Source organism: Perissodus microlepis, chromosome 16, assembly GCF_051167445.1.
Source record: "Perissodus microlepis isolate ML-2025 ecotype Zambia chromosome 16, ASM5116744v1, whole genome shotgun sequence".
In the NCBI taxonomy this organism is placed as follows: Eukaryota; Metazoa; Chordata; class Actinopteri; order Cichliformes; family Cichlidae; genus Perissodus; species Perissodus microlepis.
The window spans coordinates 18,452,470-18,479,607 of NC_140476.1; the positions used below are offsets into that span (position 1 = coordinate 18,452,470).

Consider the following 27,138-nt stretch of genomic DNA (forward strand, 5'->3'; position numbering starts at 1 on the left):
CACACACACACACTTAATCACATCCACACACTCATCTATGTCACTCTCTTTTCTTTCTTTTTCTCTTTGCCCCCCTACTCTCACTCTCTCATAGACCCACATATCACTTTCTGATTGGCAAGCAGGTGGTCTCTACTGAATGTCCTTAAGGGTTTTGGGAGAGGGGTGGGTGGCGGGTGTATGTGTGTGTTGGGGGGGGAGCAGAAACTGGTAAGGAGAACGGCAAGGCAGCAGGCAAGACGAGTGAGAGAAGAAGAGGGAAGCTGGAGATGCGAGGAAGGAGAAATGCTGAGGGGAGGCAGAACAAGAGAGAAACAAATAGAGTGGGAAGCAGGGGGGGAGAAAGAGAGGGAAAGGAGTGATAAAGTGCAGGAGGCTGACAGATAGATAGAAAAGAAATAGAGAGATGGAGTGAGAGGAAAGAAAAGAGTGAGATCCCATCATGTAAACAGACCAAAGCACCGCATAGAGATGGAGGAGGCTGTTGCCATGGCGGCAGAGGCTGCATCCTTTTGTTAAAGATGTCACTCAGGGGGAATCAGGGCTAATGAGGAAGGACTTTGCGCCTGCGCGTGCATGTGTGCGCGCCCGAGTGTTTAGTCAATGTGTATCTGAGCAACACGGTCTGCTGGTATTCTCGGAGCTATAATGGTTTCACTTCAGGAAATTAAAAAAAATAGATAGTGGAAAATGCAGTTGAGAGCAGAGGGATGAGTGGAAAATTAAAAATAGAGGAGAAACGGAGTCAAGCAGGGGTTACACGGTCCGCGCAGAGAAATGTCAATGTCGTTGGTTAGAATGGCGCGAGGCGGTGAATTACAGATGAATGTAACTGTGCGCGTTTGTGTGTCAGACTGAACTCCATTGAGAATTAGGCGAGGGATGTGCGTTTGCGTGTGTGCGTGCGTGTCTGTGTGTGAGTTTTGGTGTGGCACTGTGCTGCGTAGGTGGTTTGTTCTCCGTGCTCTTCATCTCGCCGCAAATTAGTGAAGAATCAAAGGGAAACAGGTTTCATTTAATCCTACCCTCTCTGTCTCTCTCCATCTTCCTTTCTTTTTTCCTCTCTTTCACTCTCGTCTCTCTGTCCTCGGCAAACAGCCTTGAGCCTCCCACAGAGTGAATGCAGACATCTGCCTGCACTTTCTCTCTCTTTCTGTCTCTCCCTCTTTTCTTTTCTGTCTTAGAACCAATACACAAACACACACATACACGGAGCATTTGTTTCCCTGTCAGCTCCATCATCAAAGAGGGTGAGAGAGGTCTTTGCGCCATTCTTCCATTCTACTCCACTTCCCTCTCCTCACTTCTTTTTTCCCTTCTGTTCCTCTCTACCAGTTCCCCTCCTTTTTTTTTACCCCTCCGATCTTCCTCCCCCCCATTTCTTCCTCTGCCTTTATAGACAGGGATAAATAATTTGATCTGGAGGGTTTTGAAATTCCACCACTCTGAGAGGCGTGACGTTAATCTTTTATTATCTGCTCTCTCATTCTTCCTCTCCCTTTCTTTTCCATTCCCTTTTCTCCTTATCTCTCCACCAGACCCTCCCACCCTCCCCTTTTCCCTTACCGTACCCCCCCCCCCCCCCCCCCCCCCCCCGCCACCAAGCCTGTCCTTGCAGTATTCTAATGATTCATATTTCACATCCACTGCCTTTTCATTTAGCCTGTCTACACCGCTTCAGGGACAGCTACTCACGATCTTAATTGACTGAGGAGATAGAGAGGCTGGGTAGGTGGCAGAGGTAGACCTGCCATCCAACCCCCCACCGTATACAAACACACACACACACACACACACACACACACACACACACACACACACACACACACACACACATATATATGTATATATATAAATGTGTGCATGTGTGAAAGGGAATCCAGAGAAAGATTTGTACACATACGCTCCCCAGCATCCTCGCATCAGAACAAAAACACATCAGTCCATGGGCACGCACGCAGATTTGCACACTGTGGTAATTAAGCTGTCGATTTTTCTTAGGGTCAGGGGAGTGACGCAGGAGAGCAGAGCAGAAATGATGATGTGAAGGAAAGGATGCTAAGATGAGGAGAAATGAGAGGACTCACTCCCTCCCTTTCTCACCTCTCTCTCGCTCTCTCTCTCTGCCCCTCTCCTCCTCTCTCTGAATCCCCCACCACCCACCTACCCCCAACCCATCTCTCTGTCTGTCTGTGCCTCTCTTTGATCTCAGCCTCTGTCCCACACTGCATATTAAGATGCCCGGGCCCCTGTTTGGTATTCTGAGGCGGGCACCAAGATGCCAGTCTCCATATCCTCTCCTCGCTTCTCTCTGAAAGAGAGCAAAAACCCCTCTGTCTGTCTCAAGATGCTTATCCCGCTAAATGGGTCTGAAATAGCTGGAGAACAGGGCGGGGGAGCGGTGGTGGCGGCAGGGTAGAGAGAGATGCACAGAAGGGGTGGGGGGTGGTAGTAGGGGGGGCGAGTATTAGACACACCACAGATGGGTGGTTGTGGTGAAGAAATGGGGTGGAGGGGTGGGAAGGAAAGCGGGGGTAAGGAAAGAGAAGCAGAGTGATGGGGCTGATTTTAGCTGAGAGGATAATTAAACGCTATTATCACAATGGGCCAGTAATACAGGCAGCCTGTACATAGAGAAGCCAGCCCTCCCATGTTTGATTCGCTAAAGGGAGGGAGGAAGGAATGAGGGAGGGAGAGGAGAAGAGAGGAGAGGAGAGGGAAGCACAGATTAATAGGCAGAGGAAGAGCAAGAGAAACAGAGAGAGGAAGACAGAGAGGCACTGAGGGAGAGAGAGGGAGACAGACGGCAAAATAGGCAAACAGAATTAGAACGAGAGAATGAGTGGGAGAGTGTAGTGGTGGGGTGATTGCTCAGTGTTTGGGATTAGCATGACTCTCTCTGTCTCTCTCTCTCCCTCTCACCCCCCTTGCTCTCTTTATATATATGTATCTCCCTCTTTCTTTCTCTCCCTCTCCTTTATAAGCCCTGGGGATGGCACAGCTTTAGTTAAACTGCTCTATTAAACGACGCCTGCTGAGAAAATCAAATTATAACTTCCTTTAATCAGCGAGTATCAGTGGCCCACACAGGAGCAGCCGGCTCTGACAGCACATGGAGAGAGAAAGAGAGAGAGAGAGAGAGAGAGAAGGAGACTGTGACTGGAGACCTGAGGGAGGCCGATATGAACCTGTCTCCCGTCTGCTTCGGTTCCCATGGCAACAAGATAGAGTGAGGGGGAATATGGGTTGTGGAATGTCTGCATCTATCGTTTCCTCTCGGTAAGCATTCATACACAAAGATAGGAGGGAGAAAGAGAATATGCTCAGTGAGTTAGGGCGTTTGTCTGTTTGGGTGGCGTTTGGAAGCTGGTGCACGCATTCACAACTAATGCCATCCATATCTGCCACCCCTCCATCCCCCCTTGTGACCTGAGTCGTGCTATTAAATAACTAAGTACATTTACATAGCCACTTAAGAAAAAAAACAAACAAAAAAACGGTGTTCATAATTGATTTGATTTTATGTCCCCTCTTTTTTTAAGATACAAAATAGATACAAACATATCAAAGTACATGCTTACATATAACATATGTAAAACCCAGAACTAAGTTTTATTCACAATAAGACTAAGAAAACGTATCAGATGTTTAGACTTAGAAACCATTTACCTTTTGAAGTAAGAAAAAAAAAGAAGGCAAGTTTAATATTTGAACTTTGATGGCAGCATCATGTCACAGAGAAGTTGGGACACGGCCATGTTTACCAACGTGCAGCATCCAAAGTCTGTAAAACTGTGAGAACTGAGCTGAAATATGCAAGGCCTTCCTCCCATGTCACATGGATGGGAGCATGTGTTACTCTAAAACCTGTATGTATCTTTCAGGACTAATGGTGCCTTTCCAAATGTGCATAGGTACACATTGGATAGGTACCAATACCCCACCATACCATCAGGATATGCAGGCTTTTGAACTGAGCACTAAAAACAAGCCCAATTGTCCCTCTTCTGTTTAGTCTAGAGAATTCTGTGCCCATGTTTTCAAAAAAACAGAGCTCATCACAGCACAGAAACAGCTTTAGTGAAGGTTACAAATGATCTTCTTATGGCCTCTGACAGTGGACTCATCTCTGTGCTTGTCCTGCTAGACCTCAGTGCAGCGTTCGATACTGTCGACCATAATATCCTATTAGAGCGATTAGAACATGCTGTAGGTATTACAGGTACTGTGCTGCAGTGGTTTGTATCATATCTATCTAATAGACTCCAATTTGTGCATGTAAATGGAGAGTCCTCTTCACACACTGAGGTTAATTATGGAGTTCCACAGGGTTCAGTGCTAGGACCAATTCTGTTTACATTATACATGCTTCCCTTAGGCAGCATCATTAGAAGACATAGCATACATTTTCACTGCTATGCAGATGACACCCAGCTCTATCTGTCCATGAAGCCAGATAACACACACCAATTAGTTAAACTGCAGGAATGTCTTAAAGACATAAAGACCTGGATGGCCGCTAACTTTCTGCTTCTTAATTCAGATAAAACTGAGGTTATTGTACTCGGCCCTGAAAATCTTAGAAATATGGTATCTAACCAGATTCATACTCTGGATGGCATTACCTTGGCCTCCAGTAACGCTGTGAGGAACCTTGGAGTCATTTTTGACCAGGACATGTCCTTCAACGCACATATTAAACAAATATGTAAGACTGCTTTCTTCCATTTGCGCAACATCTCTAAAATTAGAAATATCCTGTCTCAGAGTGACGCTGAAAAACTAGTTCATGCATTTATTACTTCCAGGCTGGACTACTGTAATTCATTATTATCAGGATGTCCAAAAAACTCACTGAAAAGCCTTCAGCTAATCCAAAATGCTGCAGCAAGAGTACTGACAGGGACTAGAAGGAGAGAGCATATTTCTCCTGTTTTGGCTTCCCTTCATTGGCTTCCTGTTAAATCCAGAATTGAATTCAAAATCCTGCTCCTCACATATGAGGTCTTAAATAATCAGGCCCCATCTTATCTTAATGACCTTGTAGTACCATATCACCCTATTAGAGCACTTCGCTCTCGCTCTGCAGGCCTACTTGTTGTTCCTAGAGTATTTAAAAGTAGAATGGGAGGCAGAGCCTTCAGTTTTCAGGCCCCTCTTCTGTGGAACCAGCTTCCAGTTTGGATTCGGGAGACAGAAACTATCTCTACTTTTAAGATTAGGCTTAAAACTTTCCTTTTTGCTAAAGCATATAGTTAGGGCTGGACCAGGTGACCCTGAATCCTCCCTTAGTTATGCTGCAATAGACGTAGGCTGCCGGGGGATTCCCATGATGCATTGAGTTTTTCCTTTCCAGTCACCTTTCTCACTCACTATGTATTAATAGACCTCTCTGCATTGAATCATATCTGTTATTAACCTCTGTCTCTCTTCCACAGCATGTCTTTTATCCTGTCTTCCTTCTCTCACCCCAACCGGTCGCAGCAGATGGCCGCCCCTCCCTGAGCCTGGTTCTGCCGGAGGTTTCTTCCTGTTAAAAGGGAGTTTTTCCTTCCCACTGTCGCCAAAGTGCTTGCTCATAGGGGGTCATATGATTGTTGGGTTTTTCTCTGTATCTATGAAGCGCCTTGAGGCGACTTTTGTTGTGATTTGGCGCTATATAAATAAAATTGAATTGAATTGAATTGAAAAAAAGACTTTCAACTTTCACTTTGAAAATTAGATTTTGCCGAAAGAAGAACGTGGCGTTTCTGAATCTGAATTTATATACAGCTTCTTCTTTGTATGATGTTCACAGACAGGGGATTCCAGACATGATAATGAGCCTATGCAGTGATTTCTATCACAGAATCATTACTGTTTTGAATGCAGTGCCACTCAAGGGCCTGAAAATCACCAGCACACAGTATAGATTATGCACCCTGGCGCTTGTGCACAGGTATTCCTCCAAATTCTTGTAATCTGGTGATGTATCGCATACTGTAGATGATGAGATATTCAAAGTCTTCACAGTTTTACTTACAGTAACAACATCCTGATATTGTTCCACAATATGCCTCTTTGTAGAGGCAGTACTTAACTGGTGTACCCCTGCCAGTCTTTACTTCTGAGAAACTGTCCTTTTTATACCTAAAAGGGTGTTACTGTTTAGTTTTCCTTTTGTTTTCCCCATCCCAACTTTTGTGAGATGCGTTGCTGTCATCAAATTCAAAATGAGCTAATATTTTTCATAAAAAAATAAACTGTCTTGGTTTTAACATCTGATATTTTGCGAGATTTTCAAATGACCCAATTCTGTTTTTTATTTACATTTTACCTACACTTGTGGTGTTCCAACCTTTTGAGGGTGTGGTATTTATCTAAGACTATTTATGAATCTCAAGTTCAGATTAACACATGATTTGATTATGCAACGCACTGTTACGCAGTATTTGCGAACTTCTTGGCTTGTAACCTCTTTTCTTGTTGTCCCATGTCACAAAAACAAATTACTTTTCCAATTACACAATTACTTTGTCCTGACAAAGACAGTTCCTGCCTGGATTGTGTTCACAGGCGGCATTCCCTCAGTCAATGAAGCACTAAATTTTTTTTAATGTCACACCTGTGGTTAGCTTCAAGCATCAAAGGCACTCCCAGTTTCTTTTATATGTTAACAACAGTGTTTGTCTCAAGGTTCCAGTCACTTTGCTCTTTTGTGCTAAACCAAACCTGCCCTGCCTTCCTACACTTAATAATGCTTTAGTTACTACAAACAAGTGCAAGGAAAACAGATGAAATATGTTTCCACTGAACTTCTTACAAAATCAACATAGTTATAACGTTGGAACTTTATCAGCATCTTTAGTAACTTTTGGTACATTTAAGTTGTCATCTGGAATCTTTTAGGTCTTGTTTGTGTATATTTGAGTGGAATTGCCTAGCATGTCTTAATCTTGCTTTCTTGATTAACTATACTGGGTTTAACCTTAGCTTAACTTTAACTGGGTTCCTGTGGATCACTAATTGTTTCTACCCTTTAGGACATTTTAAACTTCTAACCAACATCACTGTAAATGAGCTCCAGCCCTCAGTGATATTTTGAATTCCACCCAGCAGTGATTTATTCAGCCACCATTTGGATCCAGCCCCCAGGTTCTGAACCTAACTGTCAGCAAAGTATTTACAACAAGCACCTGAAAGATTTTAAATGTGGGATTTGAAATTGGCACTTTACATAAGTATAAGATCTGATCTTCCAGCACAGTCTGAGTTTGTTTCCTTGTCGTCACAGTAAAGGCCTCCACCATGTAAGCATAATAGACTCGCGCAATCATAAATCTTTCTCATTAGGAGGCGATGTAATCGCTCTCGCCTCTGATTAGTCATTAACAGTCCAGTTAGTGAAATGGTGAGACGCAGGTGGGTGGGCAACTGCTTACATCTCCGGGGTCTGCCTCGACTCGTTAATGATCAGTTAATTAACATTGTTTCGGTCCTCCAGCTTGTTTACACTAACCTGCCATGGGGAAGAGTTGGAAAACACTGCTGCAGGGGACAGTAAACACAGGGAGGAGGGGGACAGACAGCAGGGCAGAAGGGAGGAAACGAGCTGAAATATGGAAAGTTCGACTCGAAAAAAAATTCTGTCCTCAAGTTCAAGCGGGAAAAGAGCAGAGAGAAATGCAAGAGTGTGTGGAGAGGAGACGGACAGGTGGCAGAAGTGAGGAAAAGAGAACAGACCAAGTGGTAGCATCTCAGCCATCATTAGGGATCCCTAAGGCAGTGCTTGTCTCTGTTACTCATAGCAACACTGCATACCACGATAATAGGCTGACTGATGATTGGTCAGGCTGCCACACTCTGGTAAGTGACCTCACTGCTGTGTGAGTGAGCTCACTGTCTCAGTATTTTGATAAGCCATCCAGTCCTTAGTTTCCTTGGCCTCACAGCCAAACCTGTTAATGAACCAACCCAAATGCAACCAGTTTCTCCTGCTGTCAGCCAACACAGGAGCCCCGCAGATAGGCAAAGCCATTCCCCAACCTCCCGTTCTTCCCACAACCACTGCTCTCTGTCGATCCATTTTACAGATTTGTTAATGTTCTTTGTGTTAATTTGTCACAGTTACTGTCTTCATCCATTAAGTGTAATGCACCTCTGACCGACCACTTCATCCTTTCTGTCTGTGTGTCTCCCCAGCATAAGAGCGTTTATCGAAGCTTTAAATAATGCAGATGGTAATATGATAAGTGAACAGTCAATGTTGGTGTCCTGCTTAAACACACACAGATGATGCATGCACGCCTGTGCATGCAGGCAGATAGCCGTGCACACACAGTGGAATAAATGCGATTCAGTTTTTCCCCTCTTCTATTAAGGTAGCACAGGACGCGATCTGGATTTTCTTCTCCCGCTTCCAAAGCAGTCTGGGTTAGCCATGCCAGAGAATTGCAGTGTTGGAGGGCCAGAACATCGACCTGAAGAGCTTTGCTAGTGTGCATGTCTAATGCAGCCCATTCTGGGAATACTGCCAGTCTACTGTTACTCCACCAGTGGGGTTTATCATACACACTTGCACACCCACATGCTTACACAGTCACACACAGAACCACAGAGAGAGGCAGCGTAGGTGTGTGTTTATGTGTGTGTGTGTCTGTGTGTGAGAGAGAGAAACAGAGAGACAGGAAGAGACACAGCTTTGTGGTGTGTCACTGATCTATGCTAGCATGCATGAACATGTCCGACGTAGCCATGGCTTGCTTGTCAAAAGTCACAAATATGCAGCTCTCATTCCGTGATTTTTGCGTCCCTCTTACAGATTGTTTCTGCACAGTGTTCAGAGCCGTAAAAGGCTTCCATCTAGCTGGCACTCCACATCCATGTTTGCTTAATGTGGAGAGGCATATGGTACCTTCAGGGAAAGAAGTAAAGAAAGAGCCAACGTAGAAACCAAACAACTACTTCTTATACACACAAAGATATAGTCCATATGAACTGTTTTCAAAAATGGAAGGATTTGATGTTTTCCCCTCTTGTCTGTGATTGATTTTTGTTGGGTTTTGAGGCTTCAGCTTGAGCTTTTGGAAATTCTGATTTTCTACATTTTTAAAATGTAAACAACAGAAAAAATTGTTAGTTATGGTGCACAAAACATATTTTTGAGCACTGTAAGTTCAGTGTTGGGAAGGTTAGAATACATGCCCCAAAATGTAGTTTGTAATGTATTCCGTTAAGTTACTCAATGTGAGTAACATATTCAGAATACTTTGGATTACTTAATGTATTGTCAAGCTTTTTACAACTGCATGAAAGTAGCAATCACATCCTGCAACTTCTTGTTTCTTTTTCTCTACCAATTGGCTGTTAAGCCCAAATCTCCCTGAATAGACAATATATTTACTGTACACCAACATTAACAGGATGCTTACATTTAGAGCCTCTTATTGCGTGTTTTGTTTGGGTTTCCAGCAATGCGTTTAATTATCAAAATTAGAGCGGGGGATAGCCTAACATATGAAACAGGAAATGACTGCTGTGTAATCCATTTATTTCAACTAAGTAACTTTATTTAATTATGACCTATTTAAACGGTTACTCTAATGAAATACAGTTACTCATATTTTGTATTTTAAATATGTAAGGCCAGTACATGTATTCCGTTACTCCCCAACACTGACAGCAAGTCTGCTGTTACAGTGAGCTGCTATCCCGGTATTTTGATATTTTGAGGCTTTTGAGCAAAGGAGTCCCTGGTGTCAACTCAAATTTAGTGACACGCCACTTACTTTTAAAAGCAGAGTACACGCCCACTTCTAACATGTACACGATTCGCTTATACCGTCATGCACAAGAAACTGAGCCCTCACCCATAAAACATCTTTTGAAGAGGAAAGCTTCCACTTTGCAAGAACATCTTCACTTTGAGAATCTAAATCAGTTTGAGCAAAGAGAGAAAACCAAATGCACACGCACGCACGTGCGCACACAAACACACACACCATAAGGCTAGCTAATAATGTGTGCACTTAAACACCAATTCATTCAATCCCCAGTTGTCTTGATTATACATCTGGGTTAGATTTGAAATGTATCTTGATTAAATATTGAGAAGGACCACTCTCGCATCGCTTGTCCTTAATGTTTCACTCTTCCTCTGAGGCTTGTGATAGTCACTCTATGATGAATGTGTATGTATGTGTGTGAGAGCTTTTGTGTGTGTGTGTGTGTGTGTGTGTGTGTGTACGCTTTAGCTCAACATTTTATATATCAAGTAGCATCTCTCTATTTTTAATGCCATTAGCTTATATGAGAACTAGTGAACAACCCCAGGTTAAGAGATAAATGTAGTAATATGTTTGAGAAAAGAACAGTGATTAGATTAGTCTTTTTTTTAGTAAATACTAAATTTGCAGAAGTGCACCATCAGTGGTAAAAATCTTCAAATAATTTTAATGTAATGGGCAAAATATGACAAATATCTCTAAATACAGCATTGTGCAAAAGTCTTGAGGTAGAAAAGCTTGTGGTACAGCAAATTACACGAGAATTGGAGTAAAACACTGTAGCAACAGGTCTTATAGAGTGATGAATCCAAATTTTTAACTTTTGGCTCAAGTCATCGTCATCATGTACAGAGGAGATAAAGAGAAAGTGTCTACAGTCATCTGTAAAACAAGGATCCCCAACACCACTGATATTTCAGCCAGTGGTGTTGGGGATTTGTCAGCATTAATGGAATTACCATCAAAAAGCACCATCAAATTTTGATCCACCGCCCAATATCATCTGGACAGACTAATTGGCCGGGGCTTCATTTTTCAGCATGACAATGATCCCAAGCATACTGTCAATGCAGTAAAATCATACCGGGAGAGAAAAACACTGACAATGATTATGTGTTGAAGATTAAATGCTGTCAAACTAAATAGTGACTTTAAATATTGACTACAAAGAAATTAAAGGTGTTTTAAGACTTACAAATCAACACCCCCACAAAGCCCTTTGGTAAATAGATATATGCACTATACATATATACAGTAACCACCTCCTTGTATCTCTTCTGGCCTCTTCTGTAAGGAAACCCAATTAAAAACACATTTTTCAGATTTGGAGTCATCACTCCATAGGACCTGATGCTACTGGTTTTCAGTCCAGTTCTTGTGTAATTTGGCATACTTGATCCTTTTCCTTAAGAATGGCTTCTCAACAGCCACCCTTCGGCTGAGACTGCATCTTTCAGGTCCTGAGACAGTACTGGATTTTTCCTGCTTCTTAAGGACATGACTTTCAGATACTGTTCATCTGCTGTAATTTTTCTTGGATATTATTTTTTATGTCTGCTGCTTCTTCTGTCGTCTTCCATTTTTCCAGTTTACTCAGATTTTTTAAGGACACACTGAATGCCATGCTGATATATGCCAAGTTTTCAACTAATAACTCTCTGGGAATCACCTTCTTGATGCCAAAAATAATATGCCTATTTTGTGCTAAAGAAATGGGAACAAATTATGTACAAATGTATGTACTTATTTTATGCAACAGGCTTCTAGTAACAAAGTGCCTAAAGATACAATTTGGGTTGTAAAAATGGGTGCGGAAGGAAAGCCAATGTCCCAAAAAAAAGACCTTCAGAAAGCCTGGAGAACTATTGCTCAAGACCACATTTGAAAATTACAAGAAAATCTGGCTCCTTGGTGGGTAAAAGCTCTATAAATGAGGGGCAATACAAAACTTTTGCACAGCGCTGTAAACCTGAAACTAATACTGCACAATTATACAGGTATATGTGTATGTATATGTGTATATCCACACATGAACCCGGATGTTCATGTGCATGTATTAATAGGGCAGGATGGGTGTAAATTTACATGAAACTGAAACCCTGCTAACTTTCACATTTTAGGAAACTTACAAAAATGATCAGACACTGCCCCCACCCTCCTGTTTCAGCGCTGGAAAGGTATAGATGGGGAAGGTCTGTGAAACTATCCAACCATGTGACAAGTGCCTCTAATGGAGTGCTGGACCATTAGTTTTCTAAAACCACCGAGTTTAACACTGTGGTATTAAAAGATATTATATGTCCTCTTCTATATGATGACATAAACCTAGATGTTTATCAACTTTAGCTTGGGTTTAGGGATTAAATGTTATGAAAGAAAGCATCTGCTGCAAATTGTATGGATGTTCAAATACATTTCCCCAACAGGATGGAGTCAAAGAAAAGATGTATGCATAATTGGAAATTTAAGATCCATGTTGTTGGTATTTGTGAACTAAAAGGCTTCACTATGTTGATTTAAAAAAAGCTTCTCCGTTTAATATAAATACAGCTGTTTAATATAAATGCACCCATTCATAAAACAAGATTTTTTTTTTTTTTTTAACAAATGTAATACTAAACTTCATCAAGGTAAATAGATGATCTAGACCAGTGATGTCTGGGGAAATTGGCTCCACTTACAGTCCACTTTGATCTCTCAGATATTGTAATATAATTAGAAAAATGGTGAAATTTTAACAGTATGTCTCAGTTTTTCTTATATGATAAAGAAGTGCTGCTGTGGTAAACAAAAAGATCTGTTAGCACAACTCTTTGGGCTTAAATGATAAGAAATAAATATGTAAAATTGTAGAAATAGTCCTGGCAGCTCATTGCCCAGACGGTCCTGTAATTATAAAGTGAAAAGGTTTTGTTAATCATCAGACTTTCTCACTTCCCCTTCTCTCTCGCTCTCTTTTTAACTATGGGCCCACTGTAAAAACCTCAAATTTCCTTAGTAGCTAGTGAAAAAGCAAAACTGTTTCGGTCATTTATTTGCATAATAATTACTTCATTACTTTGGTGTAATATGAATGGTGATGGGGAAAGTCTTTATCATTACCAAAAGCTGTAAAACCTATTAAAATACAGTTAAGAGTCTAAAACGCATGCCCTCCCCCACAATTTCCAAAATCATCCACTGGACTAAATTGCAGTCTTTCCCGGCCGATTCTGGCCCCCGGGCCTTATGTTTGACAATCCTCCTCAAGCATATCAGAGACAGAAACACAAAGCTACGAAATTCCTAAAGCCTTAACTTTTTCTGTTCACATAGGACAGAAGAAACAAGCTCTTGTTAACTTGTACCCCCCCCCCCCCCCCCAAAGATGTCTCGACAAAATAGCTGCTGATTGATTTTATATAGATTCGATTAACCGTTTCAGCTGCTGACACCATGTGTCTCTTGTTGAAGGGGTGTATCGACTTTGAATAAAACGAAAACAGAAAGAATGTGCTGTGAAAAAGTTTCAAAAGTTTGATGCTTAGCTACCGCGTATGGAAGAGAATTAGGGCCACTGGGGAAAAAGCGGACACGTCTTTTTTTGTGTTTTCCAGAACTCCGACTTTTTTTTCCCTCAGGATTCTGATTTTAATCTCAGAATTCAGACTTTTTTCTCAGATTTGGGGGATTAAAGTCAGAATTCTGACTTTTTTCTCAGGATTCTGGAAAAGAAAAAAAAGACGTGCCCGTTTTTTTTTTCCAGTGGCCCTAATCCTCTTCCGTAACTACGCCTACGCTCTTTCATATAGGGAAGTTCGAGGTAACTACTTTTATAGGAGTTTACTCGGCAAAACAATCCCACGTAAACAGTTTAGTGTGTTTTTCCTTCTTCTCGATATTCAGATGTCTTTTGTAGTGTTTGCCATATCACATGGAGATGGACAGTGGTCTCTCTCGGCTGTCCGACAGTAACATTCTCACTGGCACACAGACCTGACCTAGAATTGCTACTTAGAATTCGACTAAACCATCTCGCAGTAACGGGGGGTGGTGGGAAGCGACGACAGGAAATCTTGACTGGGATGTAATGGAGTAGGACCACTGGAAAGCTCCGGCGAATGGGGGGGAGACATATTCCTATTTTGTAATGTTACCGTGAAAATGTTGTGATTTGATAATTGTGCGGTGTAAATTCGTCGCTCAGGAAAAAGGGGAAATTAAGCTAGCATTCCAGGTGAGTGTTCCCCTTTTCACATCTAGCTGGAAAGTATCGCTACCACGGCTCGCCTCCTGGCAACGGGCACACGCGGGTCCTCCTCCCGGGGACATCTCACTTGGTATCCGTTCTTCTCTGCCTCTGTCCCCGAAGGCTGGCTAGCAAAACCCACGTAGCGTCTGGCCTGGCAGACAGTGAGCACCCTTTGAACCGTAAATGCCGATTTTTCCAGCGCAACAAAAGCGGATTATTCACGATGTTTTCGGCATGGTGTAAAACCCGCGGAGAAATATTGGTTTTTACCCCATTATACTGGAGGACCGCCCGTGCTTCGTGAAAATGAAAAAAGGATACAATGCAGCATGCATGTTTTGCATTCTTCGGGAGCTCCACACCGTTGGTATTGTATTTTCTTCATTTTAAACGTGTTTGGTATGATTTATAAATCCGAAACGAGATTATAGGCCTCGTCTGCTGATTGTGTCGGCCAGCCCTATCATCTACCGAGCGATTTAATTGTTACATTGTTAACGGAGCGGGCAGAACTTGAAAATGAACGTTTGTCCAAGGCGGGCCTGAGTACTTTCATTAACAAACGAAGCCGTGGGATGAATATATGCGTGGGTTTTTGTGTGCTTGTGGGCGACGTCGTTGTTCTCGCTCTCAGCCGCCGTCCACTGCCTCCCTCTTCGGGGAAGACTTTGTTTGCGCTGGCCGAGGCTCCATGAATGCGAGTGCTGAAGTCCTCCCTTCCCCCCCCAGTTCTCTGGCGAAACAGGAACAACTTCTTTTAGGAAAAAGAAAAAAAAAGTTCCTGGAGTTTCAAGCGCCATGGAATTACTTTGTCCGCCAAGAGTTGTCCAGTGAGGCGCTGAGATTTCAGGGGGGAGTCTAATCCCTGTAGTTGCTGCGTGCTTTTACGTTTATTTAGCAGTTTTAGGTTTGTCTAGCTTTGTGTATATTTTAAGGACGACTTCCTCGAGTAGGCCCGTTCGTGGGTAACTTGTGGCATTGTGCTGTGCTACCTTTGGAAAAAGAAAACAAAGAGTTAGACATGGTGAAGAATGTGATCATTCTTTTACATTTTACTAATCTTGTTTAACTTCAGGGGGGAGGATAAAAAATCCACAGGTCCGAAAGTGTGGAAATAAAAGCAGAGTAAAAACACAGTCACCACCTGGGAATTTACTCCTGATGAATAAAGTCTTATATTGTTCTCCCTTGCCAAGTGATTTCTTTTGCCGCACTGAACATTTTGAAAGCATTCGTCAGGTTGCTAAATGCAATGTTTTCCCTTGTTTTTTCTTTGTTTTGTTTTTTTCCTTTTTCCTCAAGAGAAGTCTGCAGCTTTTGCACATTGTAGCAGTCCTTTCTCAGATCAGATGCTGTTAGTTCCTCTGAGTTAGCAGTGAGGAGGGGGAGGTTCAGAGTCTGAGGACAGTTTTGGAGCATACATACCAGTTGCTGAAACTGAACTGCAGACCTTGCTGGGTCTCTTCAATTGCTAGGCAACACTGCTGTCTGCCATTAATGTGCATCATTGCATAGTCTTGAAGCTGTTTCACATGCATCTTTTTGTTTTTTGTAGAATCACTGCTTCTTTTCATTGGGACTTAGTGTAGTTAAGGATTTACAAAAAAAATGCATTTTTGTCTTTCCACTGTGCATTTTTGGTGCACAGAAGTGAGGAAGCTCTTAAAAGAGTATCACAGACGCTCTCCTAATCCCTTATGTGCACACAGGTCGATAACTGAAGAATAAATATGTGTCTGGGTTAAAAAACGCGAGCCTACACTGTCACTGTAGCCCCTAATGACCTCAGCTTTGCACTGTTTATGTGTTTGCTACATATTGGACTTGTGAACACCAGCTAGTGAGTGCTTTTTCTTGCCGTTTGCTTGTTTGTGTTTTGCCCGTTGAGCAAAGTCCCTTCCCTCTGTTCCAGGTGTGAATGACTTGTGGCTGTAGGTTGTCGTGAGGTGGCCAGGTTCCTGCACAGCCTCTGTGGCTGACTGGGAGAAGTCGAGTGGAGAGCAGACATCAGTGCCCAGGGGACCTGAAGGCCTGGTTCTCCATATGAGGCCCTGCTGAAAGGGCAGGGGGGCTTCTGAGGTAACCCAACTCAACTCTGGCTCTCTCTTCTTTTATTACACACTTTATCACACAGTTTCTTATACACAAACACTCCCCTTGTCCTCTCTAGGGTGACAGAATGCTTGTAAATGGGCTTCCTCCTTGTTTTCATTGCTCAGGAGTAAGTAAAACAAGTAATGGCAGGATTATAAAGCCAGTGTCTGAAGTCACTCCCTGTTTACGATATGGCTAACTGTATTTACAGTGAACAGTTTGTTTTAAGTTTCTGAATTGTCCTTAAAAAATCCTCATTGTGTTAAAATGTAGATAGTGGCCTGATGCTTGTCAGAAATAATGGAAAATCACACATGCTTGAAAGTGTCTGAAATCTACATTTTTCTGCGTAGATGACATGGACTCTGTTATACAGGGGGTGCTGAAAAAGCTAAAACAAAGGGGTGATTTTGGACAATCTGTAGCCGTAAGGCCTTTGTGTTCATTATATGTTGGAATAAGAAGAGCTAGAAGCACGAGGCGCATGTTTTTCAGCTCTAATGCTTTTTCCACGCTATAATTGCTGTCAAAAACTCACTGGTGCCATAAACTGATAGCTTAACGCTGCTGTGATGTAACCCTAACAAGTCAGGCGCGGGCACTTTGCAACGCCGGTCACTATCTCTTGACATTTATCTTTGGAGGTGCCTGCTTTCTGATGACGGAGCCTTGAATTGCGGAGCAGGCAGCCTGTTTGACTGCTGTTGATGCTCAGGGGGTAGCGGCTTGAGGAAAAGGACCTCACCGCCGCAGTGCATTGGACTATCAGCGCAGTGTTTGGTCTCGCTCTCTGATCTGCACATGTTGAGGACACAACACGGTCAGGGCGCTCTTTCTGAGAACGCTGTGCGCACTGTTTATTTATCTGCTATCTAATCTGAAGTGTGTTAACCAAAAACCACAGCGAGGTGAAGGACGCGGGGAAATGGATATTGATGTAAAGCGGCAAAGGATTTATTTTTGCCTCTGAGTATTGGACTCTCATGTTTCTGTGCATTTGTTTGCTTCGTGGGTTTTCTAATTAAAACTCGCAAGCCTTGTGTTGTGTATGACGTGGAGGGATGTGTTGGAGAGGCAGTTTGTCTCTTTGACTGTGTAACGGGTGGCGGGTAAAGGGGGAGGGGGGGTCCCCTCCCTTGTCGTATAGTGGATTAGACTATACCCGACTCAGTGTGTTTTTCTACTGCTTTAAAGGTTTATTTCATCTCTGTAGGACCTTTTTTTATTCGCACTAATGAAAGATCAGTTCATTAAAGACATTCATTCACAGTTCATTAAGAAATTCAGTTAATTTCATGAATGGCTCTCACGGTTGTAGGATGTCCACAAGGAGAAGGGAAAATAAAGTTTGACGTTTAACTTGTATTACTAACATTATTCTGCCCTTAACTCAGCATTGTAAGATTTTGTGTATCTTTTTTTTTTTTTTTTTTTTTAAGTCGAGCAGTGTTAAATTATTACTACAATGCAAGAGACCTGTAATCTAAGTACTTGATATACTGCAGTGTGGCCCTTAAAGGGAATTGAAACACTTCAAAATCACCAAACTCCTATAAAACAGGATTGTCAAGTACTGTGGTGTGTAGTCATATTCATCGTTCCCACCAGAACTGTAGAAATATGATGGTATAATAGGCAAAAATTATAAAATTATGAACTCATAGAAGATATTTTTATTTAGTTCAACGGATGTAGAAAGCAATTGTTAACTCCTCAGATTGTAGAGGATTGCTCAAAACCACTAAAATAAGCTTGCTGCTGCAGGACGTTTCTGAGACTAGGTGTAAGCGGATGAAGGTTAAAAGAAACTTTTGACTTCTTTGGCTATTGATTTGTATTTTGCTGCTGATATTGCCCGTTCAGCCCTCTGGCAATTATAATGGACAGTTGATATATTTTCTCTCTCTCTTTCAGTAGATATAAATATGGACTTAATGCATTTGATAGGTATCTATGCCTACAGCAACTTTTTTTAAAATCTCTAGCAACACTGTTTCTCATCCTCGGCATGAAATTGTGAACACAGTTCTTCTACGAGAGTCAGTGTAATTAAAATCAACAATTAGTCGCAATCATTGGGTTCAGAAGGTGCTATTTGGGGGGGGGGGAACGTTCGCTTGTATCGGATTGAGCCAGTTGATGAAATCGGTGATGAAGTTTAGGTAGTGGAATTGGCATTTAGAGAGAGAAAGTGGAAAATGATGATCTTCCTGCTGCAAATTGGGTTACACGGCAGAAGCCAGTTAGAACCAGTAACAATAGGAGGTGAAATGGGATAAAATGGAAGACAAATGGGAGACAATAACAGAGTGAAGATACACAGATAGATTGATGGATGGATAATAACGTGATGGTATTAAAACAATACAAAACTTTTATCCTGTTGTAGAAACATGGACATCAGTGCTTTCAGTGGATAAAATTACACACTTCAAATCTGCAAAATCTCTGAATTCTCAATCTGCTACAAACTGTTGTACAAAAGCGAGCGCATCGGTTGTGTGCGTCCTGTTGATCACAGTTGGTCCATCATAAGAAATATTAAGATTAATTACTATAATAATAAAATATAAGGGGTACGGATAAGGCTTAAATATGTAAATTCACAACATGGAGCCCGTAGTAAGTCTTTTCCGCTTTCCTACCAGCTGCAGCTGAATGTATAAATGTGTTTCTCTAATAGCTGCATTTTCACATCGTTTTAGTGTAGGAGGTCACGGACTCGTGTGGATGTGTGGTGGGATTGTTGCCCATACAAGATCCTCGGGGATGTGTCTGGCTGAGTCAGAACGTACCAATCAATCTGCTTTCATGTTTTTTTCGCTGTGATTGACAGTTATGGCACAGACAGGCTGCTTCTTCTACAACGAGGGAAAGGGCGCTCGCAAACAGAGCTGCTTTCAGGTGGAACCTGGGTGGTGGTGGTTGTGGGAGGGGGGGTGGGGAGCTCTGTGAACTGCATTTACCTCAACTGTGAGCCACCAAGCAGAGGGCCTTTCCTGCTACAAGGCTGACACTTTTTTTGGGTTAGCCTAGCTTACCATATGACCAGGACTGATTTCACACACTTACTCACAGTGGGGCCGACATTACTTAGTCTGTAATCTGCCAGCTGGCCCAGTACAAAGTCAGAGTGATGTCTTGATTGTGAGATAACGGTGTGGTAAATTCACAGCTAGCAGGTGGTTATCCTGTGTCCTGCTTTCTGCATGTTTCATTCAGGCGGCGTTCTCATCAAAAACACTTAAAGTATTTCAAGAAGTGAGAAACGTTTGACTCTGACTACAACCTGTTGTGTGCCACATCTGTGAAAGTGCAACTTTGGACAACATCCCTTTCTGATGGCCTGGATAACGTCCAGCGTTTTCATGAGTGAAAAATGGCTTTAATGAATAACAAGGTGGCCACAAGAAGAAAGCATTGTATCGTGATGAAGTTGACTAACTGGGAGTTTTTTTATTGTTTCATTTCTTTATCTTTGGTGATCCGATAAGATGCCCAACAGTGTTTGTTTAAACTTTAACACAATTCAGGGAGCTCAGTTTTAATTTGAAATCTCAATTTATTCATCTGCTGTGGTAACTCTTCATCGGTAAGTATTCTTTGACTAAGCGATCACTATAAATATGAGGAAGATTCTGGTGCTCCAGCCCTTTATTCTGTTTAGTTGAGCTTCTGATAAGTGATAGTTTCAGCGCTTTGTAGAAAAATGCACTGTTTTAAATTAGTTTGTGAGAAATAAACAAAGCTTCATAGAGTTAAATGTTGTTTATATGGCTGAAGTGATTAATCTACATAATGCTTGCCAGGAAATTGTTTTGCAACTAAGTTGATATATTGATGTAAAGCAAACATTAATTTAAGTCCATTTTTAAGCAAAAATACCAACTCTACCAAAGTGTAAGCTTCTCAGTTGAAGAAGTGATGCTTTTTCATTAATGCTTAGTTTTGACTGTTTTCTAACAGTAACGTTAATAGATAATTTATAGTGAAAAATCACAGAGTTGTGCAGGGGTTAGCTGTGCTGCTTCATAGCAGGAAGGTCCTGGGTTCAAACCCATCGGGCATCTGGGCGGTTTGGAGTTTGCATGTTCTCCCTGTGCTTGTGTAGGCTTTTCCTGGGCTCCCCAGCTTCCTTCCAAAGTCCAAACACGCACATGTAAGGTTAACTGGTGACTCTAAATTGGCTGTTTGAGTGAAGATTAGTGAAAATGTTTGTCTGTTTCTCTCTCTTTGTTAGCCTTGTGATTAACTGGCGATTTGTCCAGGGTGTAACCTGCTTCTCGCCATATGACAGCTGGGAGAGGCTCCAGCCCCCCTACCAGCCTCATTTGGTTAAGAAGATGGAAAAATTGTGGTTTATACTGGACTTGAGTCTTATGCTCACTGCATTTGAAAAGCTCACTCAGAATAAAGCCCTCTGCATTAGCGCAGGTATAAGAGGAGAAGAATCCAGAAGAATCAAGCAAATAAATCACAGTTTTCCCCTCCAGGAAGTCTTATCTTTTCAAGCTACTCGAGAATCTTCCTCTGTATAATCTGGGAATCTCTGAGCTCCTTTATTTATATAATTGAAATGTCAGTAAGGGCTGTCACGGCTGTACACTTGTGTATAACCTGGCTGTGTGTATATTAGATTACAGAAATTAAGAGGTGCAAGAAATAGCCCTCTTCTGCTAGTACTTACACGGCTGCATTTGAATCGAATTGACTCGTTTTTTCGGGTTTTCTGTTAGTGATAGCACCTGGTACCATGTACTCTTTTAGTACTTCCTTGGCTGGGGTTCCAAGTGAGCTGAGTTGATCGGAAATGTAATGTCAGCAGACTGTGTGCCACCGATTGGCCAGTCAGTGGTGTCATGAGAGTGACTCCTTCCCAAAAATTAAAACTGTCATTTTTGAAATCCAGCATCGAGGAAAGTAGCGGCACAAAAATCATGGCCCCGAGTAAAAGCCATAGACTGAGCGGGTATGCTATCGGCTCGACGTCCTTCATTGTTGTATTGTTTGTGTCATATACAAAGGACATCACAGGACATTTGGATGTGTTGCCAAAACAACCCCACGCACATTTAGGTGATACACAGTTGTAGTAGAAAATCAGTCGAGCTGAGTAGGTACCGCGTACCACCACTTGGGGTGAGGGTAACAGTGATGCATATAAACAAGGGTTCAGACCACACAATGGTCACTGTGTCAGTTTAGATGAATATAGAGTTGTGAAATCCTGCCTTTTCGTGACTGAGGAACATGGCAGACTACATGGTGCTACCCAGTCAATCATGCTTGAAGTCTTTCCTGATACTTTATGCTTTCTGTGAAAAGAATCCAAACACACAATGGCAGTTGAAGCAGTATGATACTGGTTGACTAGTGGTCATTTCACAGTTCCACCTAAACTGAAGTGGTAAAATCATTCTTCATCTTCTTTGCCCTGCCTGCAGTTGTTCACAGCTGAACCTTAGAGAAAACTCAACAGCTGGCACAGCGCTCTGTACTGATATTGATGAACCACACAGGAAAGACAGAAGTGCCACGAAACACCCAGAAAAATGTCAACATGCTAGTTTTAGTTTTTTTTTAATGTATGTATTATGTGAGAAAAATCAACTGCCTATTTTCATCCTGTGTCACCTAGATTGGGCCATAATTGGGCACAAGAAGATGCATATCGTACCTTCTTAACCCACTAAGAGTCAGACTTTGATTTTAACTAGAATGCAACAAGATCTTTAGATAGATGATTCATGGACTATTCACAATGGAGTAATCTCAATTTAGAGTCACCACTGTTTATATTGTAATCAGATCATTTATAACCAGTAGCAAAAATTAGCTTTTGTTTTGTTGCATATAAACAGTAGTTTCCAAGCAGACAAAATCAGATGTTAACGCCTTAATTATCTAAATCAGCTAACTTAAAGGTAATCTTTTATTTTATATTCAGACCGCAACTGTAACTGCTTTGTTATAGGAGGCAGACAAAGGGGATTTTTCACACGTTGCTGCCTGTAATTACAAATGTCATGTGTCTTGGACGTGGCACAAATTACACACACTGGTTTTATTGTATTATAAGCTCATCGTTTCAGATGGGAATCTCAATACAGATGCTGATTTGACATGTATTAGGGCCCTTCAGTGAAGATGCACTTCTTTTAGTGCATCTGTATTTGATTTTTTTTTTTTTTTTTTTTTTAACCCGCTGTCGAGTAATTCGAGCCACCTGCTTGTGGTTGTGAGCAAAGGACTTGAATGTGTTGTTTCTTAATCAGTTTTAGATCATGAATGTGAGGAACAAAACAACTCTAAGCTTCATTCTGAAAATGTATTTTCTTGAGTTATGTTGGCAGTTAAAAAACATCGCCTTAAATAGTTATTGGTGAATAAATTGCATAAAAAGAAACCAGGCAGGATGCTCAGCATGCATCTGATATCAGGATTAAGAAGCATCACCATTAATGTGAAGATTTCATTTTAAGTTAGTTCACCAGGGGCGTGGCTTTTGCATGGCTTTACATATCACTTATTGCTGCGATTCTATGGTTATATGCAGGGACCTAAAGGAAGCTCAGACAGAAATGCACACGAGCATGCTCTGACTCATGGGAACAGCACATGCCATAAACTTGAAGTAGAGTTCTCAGTGGATCTCCGACATTATTAGGACAGCTAAGTACTGCCTCATGTTGGTATTTGTCTGTGCACCAGTATAGTTATGTGCGTGTATATTGCTCTGTGACTGTATATTTAATTAGGCAGGTCTTAGCCAGTGTGTTTAAAATTCCATGGGTATGACACACCAGTGTAAACTGGGGTAATTCAGGGACACAATCTGTCTCATATTCTCTCCAGAGTGCTAATTTTGTTGTACGATAAAAGAACGAAGATAGAACATCTATTATATACTCTTTGTGTGTGTGCGTGTGCTTGTGTGTAGTTTCTCTCTTTAGGAAATACCAGGTCAGTAAAGATGCCTGAGCTGTGTTACGTAGTTTGAAAGGTTGCAAAGCCTGTTTCTTGTGGGCGCTGTGGTTTGTAAAATACAGAAAAGAATGTATGGAAAATATTTTGGGTAAGCACATCTTGAGGTTTTGCATAGTGTGTTGTCATCTTTCCTACTTAATTTTCTTTTAAAAATTTGATGCAGTTTGATTAATGAAACGTTTTAACTACTAACAAGTTGCTTGCAAGAAAAGCTTGTTGACCGGTGAGGAACGCAAATTTCTTTTCCTCTTTACCTCAGTGGTCTACATGGCTGCTGAAAGGCCTGGCCGTTGGGATTTCCCACAATGCTTGTAGTCACAGGGAGACGTCCTCCCAGCATGAGCAAGGTTGGAATGTGGCCCGAGTGTGGGAGCGACTGTGCGGATGAAGGAAGGGGAGTCACGGACCAGAGAGCAGGGGAAGGGAGGAAAGAAGGGGTCTGCACAGAGGGCAGCAGAGTTTCTCCTAACTGAGTGCTGTTCCTGTGTTAATTCATATCTGAGATAGAAATGAGAGAAATCATTATTTAGAGGGGAAAAATGCGTATGTGCCTTACTGTTTACTGCTCATATTTGCTGCAGTGACTGCTGATTCCAGGAGTGCTCTTGCATTAATTAGCAGTTCTACTGGAGGTCTTCATGGGTTTAAAATTTTGATCCTAAAGGGATCCAGAGGGGATCTGAAAAAATTCATACGCAGTCTTAAATGGACCTTAAGATAATTGGACTAGATCTGAAATGCAGTTGACCTGAACAGACCCAAAGAGAGACCACCAGCAGTTAATTGGCAGGATGATGCACCATCAGCTAACAAGCAGACTTAAAGAGAGGCAGTTTAATTTTTTTTCTTCCCTCTTTTCTTTGCTGGAGTTTTCTTTTGCCTCAATCACTTTGTACTCTGCAGTGAGACACAATGTATTTTGATGTCACAGCTGAAAGCAAATCTACTGGGATACATGTATATTTTAATTGTGGAGTTTGCATGTCGTCCTTGTGACTGCATGGGTTGACTGCAAGGCTACGACCTTCTTAAAAAATGGACAGATTGGTGAACGTAATCATTCAGACATCCAACCCAGAATTAAACTCCTTAGGTCCAGAATAAGGTCTCTCATATTGTGGTATGTCATGAGTTAGTATGGCTTACTATGCTAAGATGTGCTAGTCATGAAGTAGAATTAATAGAAGGGTGACCAGCTTCTAGGTATAATGGTTAAGAACTGGACCCACAGGCATCGATGTTCACAAGCTCACTTCCAGCTCTGGTTGTCTTTCTGCTTTCTCCAGCTAACAGAGTATACTTCAGTAGAAATCTCAGCTACAGTTTGACCTGATTGGTTTGATCCAAATGGACATCGAAGGGTTTTACAACCAGTTTTATTCTTGTATAAATGTTTTCAGTGTGATTTATTGTTCCAAGTCTTATCTGGGATCCAAAAGTTGCGCAGTCTTTGATGTTTCATCTATAAAGTCCAAGATGTGCTGCATTTGATAAGTGTGAAATATTGTCGGATTCTTTTTACCTTGATACCTTTTAAAAATCTTACTGTCAGGTTTTGATACTAGCAACCTCCTTAATTTGCACTTCCTGTCATATAAGTACGGGCACGTTCTTGCCAGTTATCCCGTTTTCTTTGTCTCGTATTGAGCACAAAGGTGTGTGTGAGTGTGTTTGTTTTGTGTGAGTGTGTGAGCAAGGCACAGTCACTTAGCCAGGGATGCAGAGACAGAGGGCAGATGGAAAGAGATGGAAGTGCGGGGTGAAGTGTGTGAGACGGAGATCAGAGCAGGCCAGAGTGCTGAGTGCCAGTCCTGCTGCCGGAGCTGGCCACTACACATGGCACCATTCCCAGGCTACGCCAGCAGATGTGCCACTAGTGAGTCAGCGTGTGTGTGTGTGTGTGTGTGTGTGTTTGCCTACTTGCACTCGACTGGGAGACAGACACCCACCCGCACTCTCTGTGAAGACAATGGCTTGTGTAATGACTACCGTATCACACCCCTTTCCCATCCTCCTGTTTTCGTTGCCACTTCCATCACTGTGATGGATACGGTGAGGCTTCTGTCACCATGATATGATATGACACAGTGTGACATTACACACATGTCGCCTCCCAGGGGATGGTGGGCCTGGTCTGCAGACCAGAGGAGAACGTTTGGTGTGGATGGTTTGAATTGGGAAAGCTGTTATGCAGGACCAGTAGGAAAGCTAATATTGGAAGTAATGGAGGGAGCTGAGAAAAAAAAAAGGAGAAAGATGGAGGTGTGTAAATATTGGATTCTGGGAGCAGTCAACAATTTGGAAAATACAGAAGACTTTAAGTTTCTTGTAACTACTTGATTTCAGTTGAAAGGAAGCCTGGTCATACTTGTGCATGCGTCCTTGAGCCTCTCACAGTGCATGCATAATGTCAAATGTTAGTCTAGTGGCGTCACAGCTCTATCTTTAGTGACATTCGGGATTCTTTGCATTCTGTGTTCGCTAAGTGTAAATAATGAGCACAACGCAGGGTGTGGCATGCTGGCAGAGTCCTTTCAGGAAGTCACCTGAACAGGTGAGCATGCAGGTGTTTCCTACACTGTGGTATTGTTATGGTCCAACAGATATCTTTATCTTACTTTCATTTTTTATCTTACTGTTTTTTTTTGTTTTTTTTGTCTCACTTCTTCAAGACAGGTATGTGAAGGTAGTAGCTGAAAGTAGCTGTAATGTTTCCTTGTGCAGGTTGTGCAGTTTATTACCTGAGCTAAAGCTGCATATCAACATCATCGTCATCATTTTAGATTTGCATTAAACTTTACATAAACTAAAATGCTAGTATTTTAGCGGTGGCAGCTTCATAATGAAGTAGAATTGCAAATGACATGTTTAATGTATAAATAATAAAACTCATTGTCCTTGAGTTCAACAGATTGGCAAGTTTTGCTTGCTGTAACTCAGTATTTCTGTTTAAGTGACATTACAGCCATTATTCTTACTTTGTGGCTCTGCTGTCTTACTACTCACTACATACTCATGCTTAGAACCTTACAAAAACTCAATTCAAATCACAAATAGAGCAAACAGATTTACCTGTCCTTCAAGAAGCTAAGATGCAATTTAAGGTATAGTACAGCGGTAGATTGGAAAACCATAAAAAAAATAACTAAAGCAAAAAGTAATATAGTCAGTGAGAGCAGCCATCATAAATTTTATAGTCCAGTCTAACATTTCAAGCCCATGTTGATAAACACACAGTAGCAGTATCTGACACAGACACCACTGTGTTATGCTTTGTTCCCATTATACACACACAGTACACTGGCAAAGTTAAAGGACTGACTCAGAGAGATTTTTGTAAAAGTACAGAAATTCAGTGCTGCTATCCTGTAATCACCACCTGTGGCTTACTTTGAAAAGGGGCGATCGTGGCTCAAGAGTTGCCAGTTTGTCTTGTAATCGGAAGGTTGTCGGTTCGAGCCCCGGCTCTGACAGTCTCGGTCGTTGTGTCCTAGGGCAAGACACTTCACCCGTTGCCTACTGGTGGTGGTCAGAGGGCCCGGTGGTGCCAGTGTCCGGCAGCCTCGCCTCTGTCAGTGCGCCCCAGGGTGGCTGTGGCTATAATGTAGCTTGCCATCACAAGTGTGTGAATGGGTGAATGACTGAATGTAGTGTAAAATGCTTTGGGGTCCATAGGGACTAAGTAAAGCGCTATACAAATACAAGCCACTTACCATTTACCAAAGTTATCCAGATTTTCACTACATATTTAACTCCTAAGGGAAGAAATCAAACATAGTTTGAACATTTGGAAGGTTAAAAATGTGTTTTCATTAGAAAAGGGCATATTTTGGCATAAGGCACATCCTTATTTGACCACTCTGTCAGATTAAAAAAAAATCATTTTGTTACATATAAGCTTTTATTCATGTGACCATTTCACTAAATTGAAGTGTGTGTATAAGCTGTTGTGATGAGATGTAGAGCGTTGTTTTTTTGTTTTGTTTTGTTTTTCCTGCACTGAGTTGGCTGCTGCTTTTTCAGATTGTACAGTTGGTTGCTGATGGCCATGTGTTTTGTATA

General features: G+C 41.8%; 1 protein-coding gene across 2 annotated transcripts in view; it reads left to right on the plus strand.

Moving 5' to 3' along the window:
• Positions 1-13,731: 13,731 nt before the first annotated feature.
• Positions 13,732-27,138, plus strand: part of bcl9 (BCL9 transcription coactivator) — a 29,155-nt gene continuing 15,748 nt past the window's right edge. The window contains exons 1-2 of one of the 2 annotated variants that reach the window (XM_084954688.1): positions 13,732-13,980; positions 15,908-16,074. The gene's annotated coding sequence lies outside the window, so the exon portion shown is untranslated. Of the gene's footprint in view, positions 13,981-14,014; positions 14,363-15,907; positions 16,075-27,138 lie in introns of those variants that run through there. The other variant, XM_084954689.1, reaches the window with a different exon arrangement.